This window comes from Trachurus japonicus, chromosome 13 (genome assembly GCF_045865225.1).
Source record: "Trachurus japonicus isolate A0001 chromosome 13, Traja_1.0".
NCBI lineage: Eukaryota > Metazoa > Chordata > Actinopteri > Carangiformes > Carangidae > Trachurus > Trachurus japonicus.
Genome location: NC_140919.1, coordinates 26,602,527 through 26,612,910, shown reverse-complemented (window position 1 = coordinate 26,612,910; position 10,384 = coordinate 26,602,527). Strand labels below are relative to the sequence as shown.

Sequence of the window (10,384 nt, the reverse complement as noted above, 5' to 3'; positions counted from 1 at the left end):
GTTTGCATTGGATAAGGCAACTGATACCTAGAGTTGGACACACACATAACCAGGTGAATACCACTATGTATTTAAAGGTTCGAAGGCACTGCACACTTCAAAGACACTACAAACTTAAAGGTTCAAAGGCACTGCACACTTAAACAGCTCAAAAGCACAGTATACTTAAAGGTTCGAAGGCACTGCACACTTCTAGAGCAAACATTAAATTCTAAGACACCATGGAAAGGTGGATGATCACAACTATCAAGATATAAGAGCAACAAAACTAAACAACAATAACACAGACGCATCGTGCCGTGTCACAGCCTCTCCCGCGGAATGTGATGGTCTCTCGGCCACAGCAGGTCGGGAACATCGGCCCCACCGTTGGTCGCGGTCCTTCTGTGGTACGGGTCGGTGGTGCCGGCCTGCTTTGGCCGAGAGACCATCACACGGTGTTGCTCGAGATGAAGACCGGGCGGGACTGTCAGCTGAGAGCTTCCTGTTTCAGCTCCGAGCTGCTGGAGCCTCGCGGGTGAGAGCGGAGCAGCTGCTGCATCCACATGCAGAACTCCGTTTGCAAAAGCCGAGTTATGATAAAAACTTCCAGATCGTGAGCTGTCATGAGTTTTTGATCGTCATCTATTTCAGTTCTGCTCGTCGTAGAGTCCCCAATAATTTAAAAAAAAAGCAAAAAACGTAAAATTACGTTTTTGGCACTCAACGCATGGGAACGAAAAACGAGAAATTACGTGGTTGGCACTCAGTGAGTTAAAACATTTATTACAAACAGCCAGCGAACTGTCTTCCTCGGAAACTTTTAAAAAGTCCCACGCTACAGCCGCCATGTTGTCTGTTTACAAACTTATGCACATTGTGCTGCATTCACGTGGTGACGGAAGTTCCCTGTTCTGTTGCAAGTCATTTTCCTGACCTTTTTATGTTCATGTTTCTATGGTTTATGTGTAACATCCTGGGTAATGAGTAAAATACTGTGGATAAGACGTTGATATCAAGTCAAGTCGGCGGAGTTGACGAGTTGTTTTCCGACATGAGGGAGTATTCTAGTTCATTTTTCCAGTCAGAAGGTTGTGGAGATGCTTGAACGCAGCATTCACTGCAGGCCGTTCAGGTCTCATGTAGGAGTGAGAGCGCTTGATTAAAATAACAACTCACCGCAGTGCTGACAAAAATATATATTATATTATATTATCAGGGCTATTCATTATGATATTGGACTTATCGGATGTCTTAATTTCCTGATATCGGACCGATAATTATCGTGCATCCATAGTTTGTAGGCCACATCATTTCCAGGTAGAACTGTAACAACTGCATACAACCTCAACCTGTAGTAGATAATAAACTAATGGTGACATCTATTGACATGAGAAGTGTCCAGATGCAGATGTGTCAACAGTATAGAGGAATGTGTGCCGTAAATGCAACGGGCGGTGCTGTCTGTAACTCCCGTTCAGTCAATCATGACACAAGGTGTTCTTCATGGCACAGGCATTTATTTCTCAAGCAATCAGCCGAAGGGAATGTTGAGAACATGTCCACAAAAGGTCGACAAATGTCGTAAGAACTAAATAAAAACAAACATAAACACACAATTAAATTCACGTAGCACGGAGCGAGTTACAAAGCACAATATAAACAATAATAATACATAAACATACCTCATTGGCCTTCTTAACTAAACAGAGTTAAAAGAATAGTTCACCCAAAATTCAAATTGCACTCATTATCTACTCTGGGAGAAGTTTCAGAGTCCTCCGTGGCTTCTCTGAGTTACAGGGGGTCTCGGCGTAGCAGTGCATGTCAGTATAACGGTTGCAAATGGATACCACTTTTCTTCGTAACAAAAAGACACACCAAAAAACATCCAAATACCTCCATGCTGCTCGTATTTGGATGTTTTGGACGGACCAGGAAGAGGACATGAGGGTGAGTAGATAATGAGTGAAATTTCAATTTTGAGTGAACTATCCCTTTATGGACACTTTATTCTTCTTCTTTCATCTGCGTCTTTCATACCGAACTTATACTGACTGCTGCTCACCTCAGGCATGGTGAAGGTAAAGTGCGTCAATATAAAACGTGACACCACTGACACCGGCGAACATTGGTTCTGCTATGTAAACAATAAACAGTTCCTTTTAAACATAATTACATCCATATGAAATAACAAAAATATATTCCCTTATTTAAACTTAAATTATTCATTATTAATTTAAATGAACTTAAAGGGACATTGTGTAACTTCTTCTGTTATCTATTCACGAAAATCGATTATTTCGTTCAAAAGTACATTTTTCATTCATCAATAATCACCCCCATCAACAAACTGAAGTGTTCCGGTAAGCGCTGAATTTGCCGTTCATATCATTCATTTATACATCGAGCGGGCAAGCTCAGTTGGGGGGCGACCCCCATTCCGAAGGACCGCCATTCCGACGGTCAGCCAGTCCGAAAATTCCTTCCGAGAGGCCGCTGTTCCGAATGTGTTTTATTTTGAAAATTGACCGGATTCTCTCGTGGTTTGACTTCCTGCCCGGCTTGACACGATCGCGCCGCACCCCCTCCCCCTCCAAAGTTTCACCCAGGTGCGAGTATGATGCAGCCGCGGCGCTCCTGCTGAAAAATACATGTTCTCACTCTGTGCTTTGGTTGGGTTTAGGCAATGTAGAAAGGAGTCGGTTAAGTTTAGTAAAAATATCAGGTAGAGGCCAAGAAAGTCTCTGCTAATATGCAGCTCCACCGGGAGTCGAATCCTGATCTCCTGTGCTGTAGGTGGATGCTCTAACCACTGTACTACCAAAGGATTCGACTTTTTCCAGGTTCGGAAAGGCACCCCTTTTCCATAAATAATTAAGGGCCGGCATTCCGACACATTAAAGTAAACGTTCGGAATGGCGGCCCTTCGGAATGGCACCTGGAACCAGCTCGGTTGGTAGCTGCCATGCCGTTTCACCATGTTTTTACGTTCAGTGGCAGCTGACGGTAGGAAACCACGGAAACTCACCGGAGACACCGGAGCTGTCGGCTCAGGTCGAGGTGGCGTCTGTGAAAAGTCACAGCGGTGCAGTGAGGACTGTGAGGTAGAGGTCTTCGGAAAAACCCGCCAACCCGAAAACCCGAGGTTCCGACCCGACCCGGCTCAGGTCTTGGGTCCATTCACAAGAAGTGACGCCGGGGCCGGGTCAGAACCGGTAGAGTTTGTCTCGGGGCTCGGGTCTCTTATTGTGAAAGGCCGGGTCCTACAGTACCCGAGAGGACCCAGCGATTGGCTGTCACAGCTGTCAATCACCCCCGCCCTCCCCCTTCCGTCCAATGCGAGGCTGCGAGCTGCTTGTGTGACTTAATGTCACGTGATCAAAACAACTACACGACTCTGAGGATGACGTCAAAGGTGACAGTTCAAGCTAAAGTTAGAGCCGAGGTCAGGACTCGGGGCAGTTAAAAAGTTTGTTTATTAAAGACCGGGTAAACCAAATTCAGTATTTTTCTTCTTATCATATTAATTAGGCCTTAAATGTGTCCCTCAAAACATGCAGTGTTTCCCACAGGATTTTAAGAGACTGTGGTGGGAGGGTCTCTGACCCTCCGGTATGGTGGAGTGTGTACGTTTTCAAGCCCAATTAGTGCATTTTGAGACCACTGAATGTAATATAAATTGCTGTATATGAACATAATAGGTTGGTACCATCCTTAAGAACATACAAAGGCATATCAGGAATATTTCAAATTTAATCTTGAACAAAACCATGACACAAAGTCATTCATTCACTCACTCATTCAATCAATCGTTCATTTGTTCATTCATTCACTCATTCACTCACTCGTTCATTCATTTAGAGCATACAAAACTTAACATTGATCATGTGAAAAATCTTCAAACTGTAAAACAAAACGATGAACAAAGAACACTTGTTGTCCATAACCTTGGCACATGCATGCTGCACCAATAGTCAGCTAAAACTCAGGTAGCTTGACACTGAGTGTCACACTATTGTGACACTACTGACACACTCTGCACCCTGCCTTTTGACACTTAATTTTTCTTGGCTTTGTGAAAAACAGTTCCAGAGCTCTTCCAAAGTTGAACTCTTCAGGGCTTGGCCCATTTATTGAGACTCTCAGGCAGGCAGCAAGGTGTTCTCCTTGCAGTCTGTTCCGGAGGTCTGATTTAACCTATAAATTAAGATAACTAGTCAAAAGGAATGAAAGTAGGAGGTGCCTTTGGAGCACACATTTTGTACTCTCATTTGGTGAAGACAATTATGCAGTTCCCTGCAATGGGTTACATATTTGGCACACCTCTCAGCAACTCTGGTCATGCCCTTTGCCCTTACCCTGTTCATCGTGGAGAAGTCTCTCTCACAGTTGACGCTGGAAACTGGAATGACCAGAGCAACTGCTGCCAGGCGGCTGAGCAATGGGTAGATTTGTCCCCATTCATCACATTCACTGGCCAGGAGAGACATTACTTCAGCTTGGTTCTTGTCCTAGGAAAAATATTTTAGAGAGATGTTAATTTACATTATTTATATTACACAAGTTGTGTCTTCATCTTAAATTGAGGTTGAGGCTTTAATTACAATAGGAACAAGTAAGCATGTTGAGCATAGTGATAGCATTAAATTTGGGATTTAAGATATCACATCTTTTGATCCTGCTGCAGAAGAATGACTCATGCTGGCAATGTCCTGGTTGAGGTGAAACCTCAGTATCATTCACCCACCTTGAATGCTCCTCCATGCAAGTGCTCCTTGAAGGAACGCCATTCCTGATTTACCAGGGTCTCCCCACCATGGAGGAACTTTCTTGCCAGGATCTGAAGATGGCTGATGTTTTCTTCATCACCAAGTGCAGCTCCCTGTGGTCCCAAAACACTGAAGGCTGCAATAACATCCAGATTTTGGAACCTGGTTTCTAAGTGCCCTATTAGGCCACTGATGTAAGGACTGGCAACCTGTAAGTCACAGAATAGAAAAATAAAACCCCCAACTCTTCAAACACTAAAAACATGTCGGCTAGGTTAATCCTCCAGTCAGTGCCCCTGACCAAAGGCACTGGCTCATAATCTGGAGTTGGTCCCCGGGCGCTGCACTGCGGCTGCCCACTGCTCCTCAGGGATGGGTTAAATGCAGAGAAAGAATTTCACTGTACTAGCTGTATATGTGACTAATAAAGTACCTTAACCTTAAACAGCATAAGGCATTCTTCCAATGATTTGCTGTTTGTCTTTGCTGCTTGAAACTATGGAACCCTCAAAAGTGCACATAGCTTCAATCTAAGACTCAACACACTAATCCTAATCTAGAAAAAAAGAAATTACCTGTCTCACAAATCTCTTCCACTGCTCCTCTCGTGGCAGCTCCTCAGTGCCCTGTCCCCTCCTGTACCTCACCTGCATCCTTTATGCGCCTGAGGGCCTCGATCGTGATTGGAACCTAAAGTTAAAGAGATGTTACATTATATTGACACCAAAGGCAACCAGCAGTATCACAGATAAACAAACACAGAAAAGAGAGCAAAGAGAACATAAACTCTTAAAGGTTATAAACTGATCATAACATACCTGCTCCTTGATATGGAGGAAGTTGACATTTGCCCGCTGGAACACTCTTGACAGCCGTGCAATGTGTGGCAGTATGTCGGCCTGAAGGTACACAGACGCCACAAACCTATAGGTTGCACAAAAGGTGTACAGGCCCTTGGCAGCCGGGCATTTTTTCAACTCCGCCTCCTCTGCCAATGTGGCAAGCACAGCAGAGAGATTTCTCTTTCTCAATAGCCATGTGCTGAGATAGCCACCTCGTGTCTTTTACCTCCTAGAAATTATAAATTCATGTTATGTTAGTAAAAGCTTATGTGAATCTAAATGTATGATAGTAATATGGTATATATTATAATTATAAATGGCAAAAAAAACTCAAAGTTTTGCTTGGTGACATTCTTACGGTAGATTTATATTATTAAAGGGGACCAATTATGCTAATTTTAGGGACTTTTTTTTCTCAGATTCTCATATCACAAGTGAGTAGTATTAGTGTGTGAATTGGGAACACCAACTGTGAGTGAGTATACTGTATGTAATAATACCTTCATCTTCAAGTCACAGAGTCCTAGGGTGGTAGCTGCTGTCTTCAGAGCTGCACTTCGATTTGCACTGTGATGGAAGAACAGTTTAGTTCCTGGAGGTGGTCGTGGAAGGTTGCCAAGTATTTGACATCATTTGAGGCATCTTTGCAGACTAGGGCAAGGCAGACTAGGGCAAGCCACAGCAACAATCTTGGGGAAGCTATCACTCAGCTGCTTAGCAACTCCATTTATGCGCCCTGTGGTTACATGTCACATAACACAAGCCAAATAGCATTAACAATTCGTTCTTAAAGACATACCTTCATGGGACAGTAAAATACCATACCTGTCATAACTGCTGCCCCATCTGTGCCAAGCCCACAGAGGTTTTCTGTTGGCACCTGTTTCTTGTGAAGGACAGCTTTCACAGCAGTGACAATGGTGTCAGCTTTGCCATCACTGATCGCCACAATGTCGAGGAACTGGTTAAAAACGTGTCCCTCTTTATCTATGTATCTGAATGAAACAAATACAGCATTAAGTATAGCATTAAGGCATTTTATTACCTCAAAAAAGGAAATGTATGAAAAATGTATTCCTGATAAAGTAGGAATAATCACATCCTGGAATGTTTTTCAAGCCTTTATTTGCTTACATTACTGCAGTAGAACATCACACATGAAAATACAGTCTTCAAACAGGGTATAAAACCATAAATATTAATAATTCATGATGACAATTGACTCTTAAGGGAGACTACACTATGAGCAGGGTCTGTCAAATATCTAGTCATACCTGATGTGCAGATCAAGCTGACGAAGCAAGGAAACATCTGTGCTTTCATCAAGCTCAATTCCGATGGCTTGGGATGCTGTTATCTGCTCTCTGAGAGGCTTCTCAAGAACCTGAGAAAGGATCTCAAGCATCTCATCGATTATGCGATGAGAGCGGTAGTTGTTTCTGCGATCAACCTTGAAAACAGTTTCAAGTTTTACATCAATACAGTATAAGGGCTGAACTGATTTAATTCTGTAATATTTGCACAAGTACTTACCTTCAGCTTAAGGAAATAGTCGCATCCCAGGAGCTGGGCCAAGCTTAGCAGCTTGCTGTAGTTGGTGTGGTGGGCTATTTAATTTCTGACCAACCAATACAGGCACTTGAATCCCCCAATAACAGCCTCGTGCTCCATAATAATAACGAGCTCAAATGAGTTCATGACAGAGTATCCTGCAAAAAAAAAAAAAAAATCTCCCTGAACACCAGGACCCATCTGAAACTTTTGGGATTGTGATTTGACATGACTGTGAAAAGTTTATAAATTACCTGATGCAAGCGATTCATAGCTTTTCATGCTTTGTTGGTGGTGCTCAGTGGTGATGTGACGCTCCAGGTAATCCTTCCTGTAATGGACAGCCCCCACTTCCACGAAAGGTCTCATGTTAGGACCATTTTTTACGGGAGGTCTGTGCTGCCTGCAAGCACGACAGAACATCCCTAAAAAGCAGAAAAACAATCCAATAAGTATCAACTGCATATTCATAATGGGACTTTTTATGTAAATGTGGACCCCTCTTCTGACCCAACCTTTTAAATTTATATTTTTACAGCCATAATCTACAATAGATTCATTCATATTTAAATAAATGATCACAGAAAACCTTAATTTATTTTTACTTAATTTATCATGTGCTATACAGTTATGTTTGAAAGATATGGAAATGTTCACAGTATGGAATCCCCCTAATACCAAATGAAAACTTACCATGTGGAGTTTTATAGAGCCAGTGTTTAAACTGAGGCATTTGCAGCCATTCAGCGTTCCATGACTTCCCATGTTTGTCTGGACCTTAATGGCATGAACAAAATAATTATTTCCTATATACACCAACAGCTCCTCAACTACGCTGTTGCTGACCAACTTCCCCTTTCTCTGCTGTCAAACTCACCTGCTGTCCCTCTTTCAGGGGAAGCTGCCTCCCCTGCTGTCCCTATGTCATTCACCTGCTCCTCACTTTCTGTCCCTCTAACAGAATGAGAGTCAGCTGAAACTCTCCCTCCTGCTGTCTTGAAATATTTTAAAATGCTCATGGTCTGAAAATCAAGAGTACAAAACATTAGGCTAAGCTTGAAATGTTGGGGTTACATCAAAAAGTAATAACCTAGACAAATGATAAGTTAGAGCCAACTTGCTCCTCTTGTGCTAAACCTCCTTAATTTTAATTGACAGGTGGAAAGGAAGACGATTTGGTATTGAGGAGACATTTATTCACTGAAAAATAGCTTTAACTTTACACACTATCGATGTGAGGCAAGCACATCCATCACAGCAACAGCCAACTTCTACTGTAACAGGCAGCTAACAAGTTTTCTTCAGCGCATCATGACAGTGGAGTCTGTAAACACACAAGCGGTAAAAATGCACTGGCCGTCTGAATAATACTTTTACTTTTTAGTATTTTAAGTTTTTAGCCGCGGTAGCAGCCGTAGCCTCCCGGCTTCACTGTGTTGTTTCCCCCGGTCTGTTTCTGATCCCGGCTCCACCGTGTTGTTTCCCCCGGTCTCCTCCCACCGGGACACGGCTGCTGCTCAGCTCGGACGCGGTGTCACGGCGCCGGGCAGTCTGGACCGGGTCTGGACTCGGTACCAGGTCCAGAGATGATTCACTGTACTGCTTCTCCTGTCAGGACACTTGAAGCTAAAGCTAAGCTAACGTTAGCTAAAAACTTTATTTATTTTTTTCACACAATGCAAATGGATGAAAGATGCTGACCGGTAACGAGCTGTAAACAGAGCAGCATGGTGGATTATAACCTGTTACAGCTGGATGGCTGCTGCTGCTGGGACTGTTTTAGACACCAAGAGTGAAGGTAAGAAATATTTCCTTTAGGTTTATCAGCTGTGTTGGTGCTGAGGACTGGGGTGTGTGGTGGAGTGTGTTTGAGGTCACGTTTACTGTGCGTTCACACCAAAAGCTTCCAAAGCGTCAAAAACGCCGGAAGTCAATTCATTTTCAATGAGCGCCCGGCGACACCGAGCGTCCAAAGCGTCAACAGGCGTCGCCGCGCTTCCAAAGCGTCCAAAGCTTCCAAAGCGTCCAAAGCGTCACCAGATGAGAAGTTGAACCATGGTTAACTTTAGGGTAATTAGCTATGACGCGGTTAAGCGGCAACCGGCGGCAGCCTGTCAGAATAGAGATGTCCGTCGGCTGCCTTTTTTTTTTCTTTTTTTGTATTTCGGCTCCCCAATGACCAGCGCGATCGAACTTTGACGTCAGTCACGTGATGAGCGGCCAAAGCGGCTGAAAATATTTGCCGTTTTGGGAGCTGTCTTGTCTGACGCCCACCCTCGAGCGTTTTTGACGCTTTGGAAGCTTTTGGTGTGAACGCACAGTTAGGGTGTGTATCAGAGACGGTCAGTGAAGTCCAGCTCATAGACTGTAAAAAGAATGGACGTAGCACCCGTGACGTCACCCATTGGTTTGGGGGAGTCTGTTTTGTGCCGCTACTACGGGGGTTTGAGCCGCGCCATGTTGGATTCTACTGCCATATTTGGAGCGGTGCGGCCGTTGGCCGGCCGAGAGCCCGCCCACTGGCCTCGAAGCAGCGGTCTCCGGACCTGTCACTCAACGGTTCTGCGCCCTAATTGGCCAGAACTTTAAACCTAATAATAGTAAAACGGTAGAGTTTTAAAAAAATTCACCCCCCTCAGAGTGTGTGCGGGGGTAGAAACTATCGGTTGAGACCAAAAAAATAAGATGTACCAGGCTGTAAATATGTTTTTTTAAGCTGTAAAATCGGCTATTTTAACATGGGGCTCAATTGGAGTTGCTCCCTTCTGGAGCCAGCCCCCAGAGGAAGAAGAGGGGATTGCAGCTTTTTGAACGCGGAAGTGAGCTTCACTTCTCAGACCGACAACTGCCCCCTTGGTCCAGCTCTGCTGCCATGGGGCGTGGTCTCTTTGCCTGCAGCTCGACCATATCGCGACACGCCCCCACCGTCCGGAAGCAGAGAAAACTGCTCATTTATTGACAACTTTGATGCAGAATTTTATAACGACTTTTTTAGTCCTCCAAATTTGACAGAGTGGTTAATAATATATTTTCCTGTGGTATTATAAACTTAAAACACATATTTATTCTTGGTTTACCCGGTCTTTAACGTAACGTTATGGTTAATGGTTCAAAATAGTTAAACAATCGAGTTGCCGGAGCGTGTTGTTACCGCGGTAACGTTACGCTCCGCAAAGCACATGGAAGCTCCAAAATTATAACGTTAATTAAACAAGAGGAAATGACTGGTGGATTGGCGTT

The 10,384-nt window shown here is 43.9% G+C and overlaps 1 pseudogene; it reads right to left on the bottom strand.

The window, feature by feature from the left end:
* Positions 1-5,369: 5,369 nt before the first annotated feature.
* LOC146976095 (zinc finger protein 862-like) lies at positions 5,370-7,567 on the bottom strand (annotated as a pseudogene).
* Between the last annotated feature and the right edge of the window lie 2,817 nt (positions 7,568-10,384).